Raw genomic sequence first — 15,490 nt, forward strand, 5'->3', positions numbered from 1 at the left:
ACTTATTTTTCAATTAATACATTTCAGATACACAAATTAATTAAATAAAAGTATTTAAATAAGAATTGCTTCACTAAATTATGCATTTGTACTTTAAATAATACCTGATTTTGAAATTATATTAGAATAATTATATTGTTAAACTTCTTTCATTTTTAAAAATGTAGTAGAAAATGAAAGATATTTTAATTAAAACATTTCTTAATTTCTTTATTACCTAAAAATATTTACAATATTTACAAATTTTTATATTGTTTAACTTCTTTCATTTTTAAAAATGTAATTGCTTGACTTAAATAAAGCGTGAAAATTATTAGTTTCAAATGATATTTACAAATCTTATCAACTCTAAAGTCTATTTTTCAGGTATTAGTAAGTATTTCATACAAACTAACTTCTAAAATATGGATTTAGTTCGTAAATAAAATTCTTTTAAATTACTTTGAAGGACTCTTTATACGTTTTGAATTTGAATAATATTAAAAACAATAATCTAAGATACCCTTTAAAGTTAAATTCCTTTAGTTTATCAGTAAAACCACTTACTTTAAGTATTTTTTAATCCGTTCGGTCTAATAGTAGATTACGCACCTATAATCCATGATGTTTTCATTTAAATTCGAATTATAACGAATTGAAAGTTTGAAGAAAATATTAATTTAGTTTGTAAATGAAATCCTTTTATAGTACTCTGAAGGGCTCTTAATACGTTTTGAACTTCCAAAATAAATTAATGTACTAAGTTACGTTTAAAAGAACCTTTTGTAACAATTCCAATATATATATATATATATATATATATATATATATATATAAAAAACCGTGATAAATAGTAAAACCCACTTATTTTTCAATAAATACATTTCAGATACACAAATTAATTAAATAAAAGTATTTAAATAAGAATTGCTTCACTAAATTATGCATTTGTACTTTAAATAATACCTGATTTTGAAATTATATTAGAATAATTATATTGTTAAACTTCTTTCATTTTTAAAAATGTAGTAGAAAATGAAAGATATTTTAATTAAAACATTTCTTAATTTCTTTATTACCTAAAAATATTTACAATATTTACAAATTTTTATATTGTTTAACTTCTTTCATTTTTAAAAATGTAATTGCTTGACTTAAATAAAGCGTGAAAATTATTAGTTTCAAATGATATTTACAAATCTTATCAACTCTAAAGTCTGTTTGTTTTATTTAAAAAATAGGGTTGTTCACTTTCGATTATTTAAACATTTAACAATTTTTATTTAACTATTGGTTATTTAAATAAATACCACTTTTATTCAAATAAATGCTTGGTTGGGTAAAAAACACAATTAAATAAGTTAAAATGATATTATTTTTACCAACGTTTTTTAAATTGTAGTAATTACTACCTATATTTGCATTTCAGAAATCTATTTTAACATATTGAACGCCAAGAAAAGAGGCTTTTGTAGTATTTACTACCTATATTTACATATTGGAATGTAATTTAACGTATTGAAGGTAGAGTATAGAGATTTTGCAGTATTTACTACCTACATTTGCATTTCAGAAATCTATTTTAACATATTGAACGCCAAGAAAAGAGGCTTTTGTAGTATTTTTCCTCCTATATTTACATATTGGAATGTAATTTAACGTATTGAAGGTAAAGTATAGAGATTTTGTAGTATTTTACTACCTATATTGGCATTTCGGAAGTATATTTTAACGTGTTGAATGTAGAGTATAGAGAGTGTTGTAGTATTTTTCTTCCTACGTGACTACACCGGAAACGTCTCTGTGTTATTCGCTTTAGTAATCAAGCCGACTCTGAACATATGTTTTACTCTTTATTCTACGAGGTTTAAACATACACCATTTCAGTACATTCTTAACTTATTCCATACGCTATTTAAAACACATGCGATAAAGATAACGAGGAAACCAGTTAACTCTGAACATATATGTTATGCTCTATACGTGAAGGATGTTGTAAGCTTAAATTCATAATGGTTAATGTGTAGTATTTTTCTTCCTTTTTACATTTTATAGTATTTCTTTATCTATATTTGTGTATCGGAAATGTATTTTAACGTATCGAACGTAGAGTAAATTTTTTTTTATATTTTCTTTATATATTTGCGTATCAGAGTTGTGTGTTGTCGTATTAAAAGAAGAAAAAGGAACTTTTCATAGTGTTATTCTACCTATTTACATATCGGAAATGTATTTATATTTTACCGTATTTAAAATATAGGTAATTGTTTTTATTGGCTTGACTTAAATAAAGCGTGAAAGTTATTAGTTTCAAAATGATATTTACAAATCTTATCCACACAAATTTAATTTAATTTTAATTTTAGTGTTTTATAGTATCTTTCTGACTATATTTGTGTATAAGAATTATATTTTACCGTATTTAAATAGTAATAAAAGCGAATTGAAAGTTTGAAGAAAATATGAATTAAGTTCGTAAATAAAATCCTTTTATAGTACTTTGAAGGACTCTTAATACGTTTTCAACTTGAATAAAATTAAAAACAATAATCTAAGATACCCTTTAAAGTTAAATTCCTTTAGAGTTTATCAGTAAAACCACTTAAGTATTTTTTCAATCCTTATACCTATATTTACATATTGGAATTGTTACAAAAGGTTCTTTTAAACGTAACTTAGTACACTTATTAAGTATTTTTAATTTACCGTAATTAAAATATAGGTAAGTGGTTTTTATCTTATTTTATACCTACGGAAGCAATAAATAAATTAAAGCAATAAATTTTTGGAGTTTGGAGATGGGTGGGAAAAAAAAAATAAGGCTCTTCGTTTTTCCAACTGCTTTTCTGATGTACCCAAAAATGGACCAAAATAGAAAAAAAGTACCCTTAAAACGACCAAAGTCACCATTTTCGGCCCTATGTATCCCATTTCGGACCAAAAGTACCCCAAACTGGACCTATTAGCTTTATTGTAATGTTAAACTCCCATAGAGATTCCCCTAAAAGAAAAAAACTTGCGGTCCAATTTTGGGTACATGAATTATTTCGGAGAGGGAATCCATGTTTTAAATTCAAATTAACCGCGCGCCCGGGCAATCCGCGCCTCCCAGGTAATCCACGCCTCCCAGGTAATCCACGCCTCCCAGGTAATCCACGCACGCGCGCGCTATCTTCCTGCCTAGGTTATCATAATTTCTACTTATTTCGTACGATAAAACGCGATCGAGATATTCGTTTTAAGAAATACTCGTGAGATTGGTTCAAGTGTCAAGCATACTACAATGATATTAAAATGAAGTTTAAAAATATTTCCATTCTACTTTAACAACGAATATTCCATGACGTCAAAACACTTCAATTCAAATTAACCGCGTCCCCCGGGGTAATCTGCGCACGCGTCGCCTAGGTTATCAATTTTTACATCATTTCAACTTATTCCGTACGATAAAACTTGATAAGATGGGGATGGGTGAAAAAAAAAAGGCTCTTCGTTTTTCCAACTGCTTTTCTGATGTACCCAAAAATGGACCAAATTACCAAAAGTACCCTTAAAACGACCAAAGTCACCATTTTCGGCCCTATGTACCCCATTTCGGACCAAAAGTACCCCAAACTGGACCTATTAGCTTTATTGTAATGTTAAACTCCCATAGAGATTCCCCTAAAAAGAAAAACTTGCGGTCCAATTTTGGGTATATGAATTATTTCGGAGAGGGAATCCATGTTTTAAATTCAAATTAACCGCGCCCCCGGGCAATCCGCGCCTCCCAGGTAATCCGCGCACGCGCGCGCTATCTTCCTGCCTAGGTTATTAATCATACAACTTACATAATTTCCACTTATTTCGTACGATAAAACGCGATCGAGATATTCGTTTTAAGAAATACTCGTGAGATTGGTTCAAGTGCTAAGCGTACTACAATGATATTAAAATGAAGTTAAAAAATATTTCCATTCTACTTTAACAACGAATATTCAATGACGTCAAAACACTTCAATTCAAATTAACCGCGTCCCCCGGGGTAATCTGCGCACGCGTCGCCTAGGTTATCAATTTTTACATCATTTCAACTTATTCCGTACGATAAAACGCGATAAGATGGGGATGGGTGAAAAAAAAAAGGCTCTTCGTTTTTCCAACTGCTTTTCTGATGTACCCAAAAATGGACCAAATTACCAAAAGTACCCTTAAAACGACCAAAGTCACCATTTTCGGCCCTATGTACCCCATTTCGGACCAAAAGTACCCCAAACTGGACCTATTAGCTTTATTGTAATGTTAAACTCCCATAGAGATTCCCCTAAAAAGAAAAACTTGCGGTCCAATTTTGGGTATATGAATTATTTCGGAGAGGGAATCCATGTTTTAAATTCAAATTAACCGCGCGCCCGGGCAATCCGCGCCTCCCAGGTAATCCGCGCACGCGCGCGCTATCTTCCTGCCTAGGTTATTAATCATACAACTTACATAATTTCCACTTATTTCGTACGATAAAACGCGATCGAGATATTCGTTTTAAGAAATACTCGTGAGATTGGTTCAAGTGCCAAGCGTACTACAATGATATTAAAATGAAGTTAAAAAATATTTCCATTCTACTTTAACAACGAATATTCAATGACGTCAAAACACTTCAATTCAAATTAACCGCGTCCCCCGGGGTAATCTGCGCACGCGTCGCCTAGGTTATCAATTTTTACATCATTTCAACTTATTCCGTACGATAAAACGCGATAAGATATACGTTCAAGTATCTTTCGAGATAAGCGTAGATAAATGAACAAGTTGGCCTGGACACAATATGTTGATATACGGGAAAACAAATCGTCGCGAGAAATACCCTAAATACATTGACTTTTCGATGATTTTACCCCCATTTCATCCCTTAAATCCCGGATTTCGATCCCGAACCCAAACCCGAACCCGGGATCGATGCCACACCCTCACTTTCCTTCTACTCAGTCAAAAATGGAAAAATCGATACTTGATATACAAGATGCTTTAAAAGACATCGGTTCTTTAGAAGACAGTCACAAATGTTGAGCAAGATATGATATTGGTAGATAATCGGGCAAAAACCGTAGCGAGAAAAATAGGATGAAGATAGATAATTTGGAGGTCTTATTAAAACGTAATAATTTAGTTATAAGTGGCGTTACCGATGACCAGGATTAGTTAAGAAAGTTCAAGATCTCCTTACTCAAAAATTGCAAGTCAACGTTCCAGTGACCCAATCCTTAGGTTACCGTAAGGGCCCTTACCGCCCGGGAAAAAGTAGATCGATAGTATTCAAAGCCGAAAATTGCGATATAAAAATGTCAATTCTTACAAAAAATACAATGCTGAAGGGCACGAATATATTTATAGAACATGATTTTACGTCTAATCAGAAATTATCCCGTTACAAGCTTAGACAATTTGCTAAGTCATTCTAAATGAGACTTTTAAATACGATTTTGCTAAGGACGTTGTTATAAAAATCTAACTTTTTTTCTATATCGTATAAATCTAGTTGTTTACCTCATTCCACTCTTAATGATTTATATTGTTAGTTGTAATACCAGAAGCGCTAGAGCAAACGACGCCTAAGTTTGTGCAGCTCTCATGAGATGGATATAGACATATATGCTCTATCCGAAACTTGGTTTAGAAACTCTTATGCAGATAGCTATCCAAATCTGGTTTTTGTAGGTCAAGGCCGTAAGCTGAAAGATGGAGGTGGGGTAGGTTTCTATTTTAAAAAAAAATCTCATATGACATAATCTCTGACGCGTGTGTGAAAAATGAAATACGTGAAATTGTTACTATTAAAACAAATGATATATTGCCGTTATATACCGTACAGGTCGTGAAATAGATGAATTCTTATTGATACTTGAGTCACTAATCCAAAAAATGGGTCCCCCGGCCGACTCAAAAATTACTAGACCTCAGTCGGAGTTATGGTTTGATTCAATTGGTATCGGAGCCCACCAAGATTAATTGATCACTGCTTTACAAATTGTTCCGCAAAGGTTCATGTCCTAAAACACTTCGATGTTTCCGATCACTTCCCTATATGGATTAAATTAGATAATCCAATTAAGTTAAAACCCAGACTAAAAATTAAAAAATTTCCCAGCATAATTTGAATAAACTAAGTAATTATCTAATAAACAAAAATTAGAAATCTCTAGATAACTTTAGAACCGTCAATGACGCCTTCAATGAGTTCCATGCCTTTTTTGTTGGCGCTTAAGGCGGGTTTATAAGCGAGCGAAAAGCCGAAGCTTTTTGTTGAAACTGAAACTTTATCGTCGGCGTCGGATCTCGCGTAAGCGTTTACAAAGAAGCGAGAGCCGATTTCCAGCTTGCTGTAGCAGACAGTTTATGCCGAATTCCGACGCTGGCGGCATCAAATTCCGGTTGATATTCTCGCCCGTGTTTCGGGGGTCTCAGCTCTCGCTTGAAGTAACGTGGTCGTATTTGACCAAAAATAAGGCAACCCTTTCTATGACGAAATAAAAATCGTCTGCTGCATTTTCTTCACTATGTTTTCGGGTATCCGAGAGGAGCCATTTTATTGATTGACGAAAATGTCTCTAAAAAAACTAAAAGAACAACAAAAAGCGTAGAAAGATATTGAGCGGAAAAAGGACAACGAAATTAAAGAAAATGTAATCAATTTAATTCGGGATTACCCACAAATTTGGGCTAAGAATGACGGTGCTCATAAAGATAGAGATGCCACTGAGGTAGCGTGGAACCAAGTGTGCCTTTTAGCAGCTTTGGAAAGTAAGTTCATTTCTTATTTTTGGCTTATAATACTGTGTATTAAATGTAATGCGTCCCAATTTACAGAAACGCAAGCTAAGAAAATTTGGAAATACCTACGGGATCAATTTGCTACCAACTTCCATGCTATTAGTAAAAATAAATCCGGACAGGTTTTGGGAGGATCAAGACGTTAACTTGTTTCAATGGCCTTTCTTCAAACACATGCTATTTTTGAAAGATGTCATAGCGAGAAGAGAGTACGTATATATATTATAAATTTACAGACCTGTGGAGATTTTTACAATATTTCTTTTACATAGAACTGTGTCAAATATCCATTATGGTGAAATTGAAGTTCACCATGATGACGAGGATAGTAGAGTAATTAGAAATATTTAAAATATGGATAATTTTAACCTGCTAAAATCTATTATAGTTTTTTTACTTATTTAGATTGTATCTTGTATGGAAAATGGTATTTACGAGGAAGATTCTTTTGATTTGGGCAACCAGACTTCTCCAGAACTTGTGAAAGACAATTTACTGTTGAAACAGTCAACTTCAAACACAGTGAAGACACAGTCAACACCAATATCGACAGCCAAGGCTCTACCAAAAATACCTCCAAGGAAATGCAGCTCCGTTAAAAACAATGTAAATAAAAGGGGATTAGAATCCGATCCTATTGATGATGAAATTGGTAAAATAGATGGGTAATTAAGAAATATTGTTTACAAACATAATACAACAAACATCTAACTGTCACTTTTTTATTATAGGGCCCTAGGAATTATTGCTGCAATAGTGGCGAAGTCGGCACTCAAAGATGATGGCGAGAAAGAGGACAAAGAAGAAAAATTTGCAAAGTACTTGGCAGAACTGCTAAGAGAAGTTGAACCAAAATCCAAGAGGAGATGCGAATTGGAATTACTTAATGTAGTAAATAGGTATATTGATGAAGAATGTTGTCAATAAATTTAAATTTATTTATAATTTCGCTTTTAAAATTTCATATATTTTTTAAAGTGGATAAAAACATTTCTTAATATGAAATTTTAAAAATATTTTTTTAAATGGAAAAGAAAATTCATTTCTTTAAAATAAAAAGTATCCTACTTTTTAAAAATAAATTGTGGTTTTATTGTACATGCACTACGATCCAGATTTTTAATAATCAGGTGCTAGTGCTACTAGTAGGTGAGGTTGATTTATTCCAACATTACCCATAATTTTAAAATTTGCTCATTAACTTTTAATCTCGGTCAACACCAGGCAGTTCCCATTGCCATGGGACTTCACCCTCCTCACACATAAAATAATCCGCAAATTGGTTCCGAATAACTTTGGCTTCTTCATTGGAATTTCTGGCTGCTGAAGAATTTAAACTGCGCAATGCATTTCCTTCTTCGTGGCAGTCTCCGTAGTAATAATTTCCCAAGCTATCGGTGAAGTCCGCAAATCCTGGAGGACAATAAACCTTTTTCGCCTGTTTTTTTCCCTTTGTCATCAAATAGTTGTGCAATACTACTGCTGCTTTGATAACTCTGTCTACATTTTTCGGCTCCAATAGAATTGGTTCCTGGAAAATCCTCCATCTTGCCCCAAGAATTCCAAACGCGTTCTCACTGCAGCGTCTGAATAAAAATGGTAGAATTTCCAGTAAAAAATCTTAATTTGCAAAAAGTTTTAAATTAAATTTTACCTGGCTCTGCAAAGACGGTAGTTAAATACCCTATTTTTCGATGTTAAATCTTTAGCAGCGAAAGGACGCATAAAATCAGGTCGCAGTTGGAACGCCTCATCTCCCAGTAGAAAGTGAGGCATGAGTTGTTGGTAGATTAGTAGGTGGTGGCAGCCTTAATTTTTCATTTATCAACGCCTGACCAATGGGAGACGCTTTAAAAATACCACCGTCAGAATTTGAACCATATCCGCCAATATCAACAGCTAGAAAACTTGTATTCCGAATCAACAACCGCCATCAAAACCACAGAATTTAAGCCCTATTCAATGTATCCAAATTTATTAACTAAAATTAAAATTTCATATAAAATATAATTATACTGGGTGCTGCACAGCCCCTTGGACCTGAGCTGTGTTTCAATCTAACACTCTTGTGTATTGTATGTCGTATAAAATACAGTATACTCACAGAGAATAGGTAGAGTGGCAAATATTGAAATGTTGTCCACTTTTGCCACTCGCTAACTCTCTCTTGCACTGTGTTTACCCCTGCAAATATAATGTTTCTTCTCCAACACACAATACACAACTGTTTTGGGGAAGCAACGTACTGGTCCAACGGGCTGCATAGCACTCTGTATCAAACCACAAACCTTGTAATTATAATACATTGAACCAGATTTTGCTGGGTGCTGTATAACAACGTGCTTTCCGTCTACCGCTCCACAGCAGTTTGGAAATTGCCATTGATGGCTAAATTCATATGCAGCATGCTCCCACATCACCCTTGTTGGATCCTTATATAAAAACAAAAGGAATTATTATTTAATATTTATATTATTGTGGGAAAATGTTACCTTTAAATAGAGTGGTTGGAGTCGCTTCCAGAGAGCGTCACAAGTTTCTTTGAGTACCATGTGGACTGTTGACTTGTGCACTCGAAACCCAAACGCTGTACTGGTTACAGAGTCACCACTCGCCAGGAATCTGAAAACGGAATGTTTAAATTTCTTAAAATTGACAGATAAATAAATGGATAATGAAAACGAGGATACCTTATAGTTATTGCAAGGCGATGGGCAGGGGAAAGGGGTTTCCTGGATGGTGGATATTTCTTCAAATCCTGGTATATCAACCCAACCAATTCATCAAAATTTTCCGGTGACATTCTTGTAAAATTGTGGAAATAGTCATGGTCAATCATTATCATCTTGGGTAACTAAACAAATAAAATATTACTTACAAGTTAATAATGAGGCATAAAAAGGAAATCACAGTCACACTTAACAAAGTATGAAAATACCCCTCTTTTTCTCTATTTTTCCATATGGGGTGAGTTCCCCACCTTCGTTGATTTCTCATCTTTTTCTTATTTAATTTATTTATCTTTTTTAAAATTAACAATTTTCGTTTCTTAAGCAATAATAAATAAATTAGATACCTGGCTAAAAAACAATTTCTTGCTCCCAAAAAAAGATAAAACGGTTTTTATGGTATTTTCTAACATTAATAAATCGCGCATATGTCATGCGGAAATTAAAATGCGTGACGTTCTCCTAAACGAAGTTAATCAATATAAATACTTAGGGGTGTGGTATGACCCTCACCTAAGCTTTAAGAAACACACGGACGGGGTAGCAAAAAAAGTAGCTTACGGTATCTATATTCTGAATCAAAACAGAAATATCTTTAAAAATAAAATTCGTCTACAATTATACCCGCATTATCGTTCTGTTTCTCAATTTGGGGGAATACGTCTCAAATAAACTTAAACCGCCTCTACCTGCTCCAAAAACGAGCCGTCAGAATAATTGATTGCAAGCCGTTTCTGTCTCATACTGACCATATTTTCAAATCTTTGGATCTTTTAACCATCTTCGAAATTTATGACTTCTTTGGTTTGGTGTTAATTTATAAAGCTCTGAAATCTAAATTATTTAATCCTTTCAAATTTAACGATCGAAATATGAATAATACACGACAAGTAAAAATTGTAGATCCTAATTTTGCACGTACTTCTCTTAAGCTTAATTCTATTTTCTATAGATCGGTAAATCTTTTTAATGCTTTTAATCCTCCGGCCAATAGCAGCTTAGGTAGCTTTAAAGCTCTGGCCCGTAAATATCTACTAAACAATTGTAGTAATGTAACTTAATCTTATTGATTTTGTTAATTTATGATTGTTGAATTATTTTATTCTTTTTCTGTTTTTGTTGTTTGTTTATTTAAATTTATATTAATGTCATATATATTGTACGATTTTTTCTAAAGGCCTAAAAGTCGCTTTTCGACTTGGCCATACCATAACTTATGTACTGAGAAAACTTTAAAATAAAATAAATATTATTATTATTAATCCTTTCATTCCTGGGGCTTTATACTCTTTGCCTTGACAGAGTTATTTGAATTATTGCACGCGAAATCGTTAGTTCATGAACATAGTCGTGACGCGAGGTAGCTATTTTCTTCACGTCCCGTCGCAGCTTTTTACCAGGATTCTTTACATCCCCCAATACTCCCAGTGTTGGGCCATCAAAAGTCGTTTCGAGTTTCGAAAATCATGTCTCCTCCTCGCCGTCTTCGTTCATGTTCTATTTAACCCAATAAGAATATTATTGTTTTAGTTTGAGAAGCGCTGGTTACTAAAAACATTCACCGTAGTACCGTTTGGACGACTCGACATAACATAGATAATTCATGTCATCACCTTATCTCAAATCTCCTAGAAGGATGAACTAAGAAATCCCAAGTGGTAAATCAATAAATATTCTTGTTTATGAGGAAAAACGGTGAAATATCAAACGTAAAGGAATCCTTATCCGGGTTGCAACCTCAAGTTCCTTTCACGATACTAAATTTACCATCATTTCAGAAACCCAAACTTCTTATAGTCACTTGATATTACTCTTCGAATGTCATAGGCTCTAGATGGATTTTAACATAATCTCTTTGCTTCTACTGATCTGTAAGGTCATATATTCGTTGTTTTCTCCCTCAAGAAGATCGTATGCATAACCGGTTTTTTTCTACAATGTGGTTTGCTTAGGAATATTTATCTTTCAGTTTTCGGACAGGATAACGATTTGTACAACTGAACAGAAATGGACTTGGTTAATCTCCGAAAGAAGACCGATTTGTTTCTTAGAATTTTGGGTTGTTTATTTCAGAGAAATCTTCAATTATGGAACCCTAGGCCTTTGCCTAGGCATAAAATCGCCATTCGGTACTACGTCATTTCATCATTATAAGTATGGTACACTGAAAATTATTCTACTAGAGTTGAGGATTCATCAAAGAACAAATGATACAGGATAATAAGTATCAGAGGATTGCATGGTCACAAGGGAAGTTATTAAAACTGTTATTTGGTACTAGCCAATTGGGAAACTAATTGTTGAGAGAACTACATAAAGAACTGATGAAAATTACACCTAAACCAGAACAATTGAGACCAAAGCGCAATATCCAAGACCGACTCCAAGAGCAATACCACACCCGCTAGACCAAAGAAATGCGTGACTTTTCAAAGCGAGTGCTATTTCTGCAACTTTTATGTATAGAAGTTTTAAATTTGGATCGTAAGATGCTGTAGTTGTTGGTGTAATTACTATTTACATCCTTTTCATAATAAAGAAAACGTTCTGGCTAGATTTATTTGGGAACTTATAACATTTTCTGAAATACATAAACCAGGTAAATTTGGTATTTTTTAATATAAAAATAGTGTTTGAGTAGTTTTCGCTTGGAAAAGATAGAATTAAATGTGTCTGTAATAACTTTTTGCAATTGACTATGTCTAGAAAATCGACGTATATTTTTCTCCGGTACGGATTGACCACAAAGATGTTGACCGGAACGTTTGGCGGTTCAGCTCCGTACTTACTGAAAAGCCCATGTTCATTCTATCTGGTCGTCCAATCGAGCACGTCACTGACCTCTGGGCTGTCTATAAACTGGCTCCTCTCGAGGTAAAGTAAAATTAAATTCTTCTACCACTAACGTAAAATTAAATTTTTATTTTGAATTAATGGCTTAATAGCTCATGCAACTCAATCGTTCGCTTGATTGATAAGTGCGCACGCACCGGTATGACGTGCCCAAGATTGTAATTACTATTAATAACTCAATGTGTTTTAAGGTACGCAGAAATAGTTTATTTAAAACCTAAATTTATATATTAACACCCATGTATACATGTATAGATCTGGCTATTTCTTTCTGGGTATCAGATTGTCGCTATGTCATAGTGGAAATAAAATCACTTCTATGAAGATAGGGTGTTATCACGCTAGTGATAAGAGCTAAAATCTAATTTGTCTTTTCCAGTCACACTGTTGACCGGTGTTTAGTTGTATATATAGCCAAGCGTGGTTTTGTTTAGGCACTTCACTTAATTTTCCAGTTCTCAACATCATTCTCGCACTAATTTTAATGTTACTTTACTATAAACAGTCTTTTAACCGACGTTTGAGTTACAATTTCGGGGATGAAACTGGGATACTCGTGTCAGGCAAGCTCCCTCTCTAATTCGTTCCTGACTGTGATTTTGACCTAATTAACTCATTCCTGACAATGATGCCGGTCAAGCTCAGTTTTTCTCATCTGGTGCTGCTCTTCGTTAACGTTTCGCGGGAGCTTGCCTAGGTGGATTATCGGTGGTCAAGATGATCGGCGCCGCACCTTACCGGTTATCAATGTAGGATCTCTCTCGCCAATCTCCAGGAACTTTGCCTCTTCGTTATCAGCGGCCATAATTTCGTAAAAAACGCATAAACGTTATTCGCATTAACTTTATTTGGGCAAATTTGGTTAATACCAGAGCAAAACATATCCCTTGTAAAATTTCGTTTTCAATTACGTTGATGTTGATGTCCATAATTCTCTAAAGCTGACACTAATCTTAAAGATTTTTTCCCTAGACAACGAACTTATAATCCTTAAATTAATTACTTTTTAAAAAGTAGCAAATTTTATTATATTTATTTCGCACGCATCGTACAATTTCATTGGCTATCAAATTGGCCAAAGACATCTCAGCCTAGCTGTGGATTAAAAGGGCCAAAGATGCCATAACTAGAACGATACTTCATTGGCTATTCTTGGGACAATTTGAGAGCGTTATTTTGAAAGTAGTTAAAATCGAAAAATTAAGGGGTATTCAGACGAGCCTACATTTTTGTAAAACACTCTTGGTCAACACAGGTCGCAAATCGAGTTGTTCTAAGTGAGCAGAAAAAAGCATTACTCAATGTGTTTGGATCAATGACCTTATCGCATTTGTTGGCCAAGTTTGACAGAACGGCCGGTTTTTGTGACTGAGGCTTAGCTTCAAATATTAAAATCTTATAAACCTCGTTGATATATTTTTGATTGAACAAAGCTTAACGAAACTACGAACATAAAATTCATTAATATTAATTGACATAAAAGATATTGGTTTTTATTTAAATATCGATAATTTTTAGTGGAACGTGCTAATGGAAATCAAAGTGATTTGCGTTTTGCGTGTTGTGCTTACCAACAAAATAGGGCAAATATGTTGGGTAGTGTGCATAGCGTTATAGTCCTCTCTGTTAGTCAGCTACATAGTAATAATAATAATACTAGTATTATAATCACTTAATTTTTAATTATCAGCTTCTAGGATTATGCTTTTTGACGATAGTTTCTTCAACGATGGTTCTCCATTTGTCGTCCACAATTTCTTCGCGTAGGTGGTTTTCATTCGGTGAAAGGAAGACGTTAAGACAAATGGATAATTTTGCGGAGATATTGAAAATGTGGATATTCGTTCTCCTGTTTCAAAGTAATAACGTGAATATATAAAAGTAAACAGATTTATTTTTACTTTAATTATTTTTAGGTAGCCCGCAGAGTCCGAAGCATTTTTTCGGAAGTTTTCTGTTCGTTGGCTGGTGTTTTTACTCGCTTATTTTTAAAACTTTATTCTTGACCTTGTTGGTAAATAAGACGACCGAACAAAGCACACCGAAAAGAATCAACACCTTAGGAGATATTTGGAAGCACCCGCCACTAAAGCCTCTTATCTTGAACGTCGAAGCGGATTCATTTTTGGTATTTTTATTAATATTTTATTTACATTTTTGTGATGCTGTGGTTGTTTTTACTATAGATTTTTTAATGTTTCGGTTAAAAAATTTATATTTATTTTGCATTGATAATTTTGTTCTGACAACAGACTTTCCCTCGAAAACCATGAAATTTCCTAATTTCCTACATAATAGTAGCCTATACGTCAGTTTCCACGTTTGACCTATCTTCTTAAATTTCCACTTGAAAACTTGCACTTTGATTTCCAGGAATCCAGTTTCCAATCAAAGATCTTACATCTAATTTGTAGAGTTCTAATGTTAACTGCTTCTATAGGTTTCCATTTTCCGGAATTCCATTATGCACAGTTAATTTGTAGCTGGAATCACAACATTAACGAAGCGGCTAAAGGCTTCATAAAAAATAATATCGTTTCGAATATTTGTTTGGTTTTCCACAGGCAGACAGAAAAACAATCTGAGATATTGTCCGAAAAACCTTATTTTTCTATTCTATATAATCAATTGGAATATTAATAAAAACTTCAAATTTGCACATTATTTAAAGTTATTACACTTTTAATAAATTTAAATAAATATGCAAAATTTATTTTCTTAATATTTGAATAAAACGACGCATTTAATTTAAAAAGTAATGTAATTTTCAACCATTTATTAAGTAAAATATAATTAGGCTAACAATTAAATACTGAAAACACAAGCTGTATTTTTATATAATGAATTTATACATTTAGCCAAATCTTAAAAATATTAATAATGGAAATCTTTTTCTAAATATATTTAGGGACCTTTATTCATCTTTGTTTAGTTACTTATATTTAACAGTGGAGTCTAAAGGTGTTATTTTTGATAATATACAAATACTGTTTTGCAAGAGCACGTAATGTTTTTCAATTTCGTTTGGCCTCGTAAAAGCAGAAATATCTTTTAAATATTTAATGAAATTTATCAAATAATCATTTTCTTTATTTAGTTTTTATCTTCAACAAAGCCACAAC

This window comes from Leiobunum rupestre, chromosome 4 (genome assembly GCF_980474605.1).
Source record: "Leiobunum rupestre chromosome 4, qqLeiRupe1.1.hap1, whole genome shotgun sequence".
Classification (NCBI taxonomy): Eukaryota; Metazoa; Arthropoda; class Arachnida; order Opiliones; family Sclerosomatidae; genus Leiobunum; species Leiobunum rupestre.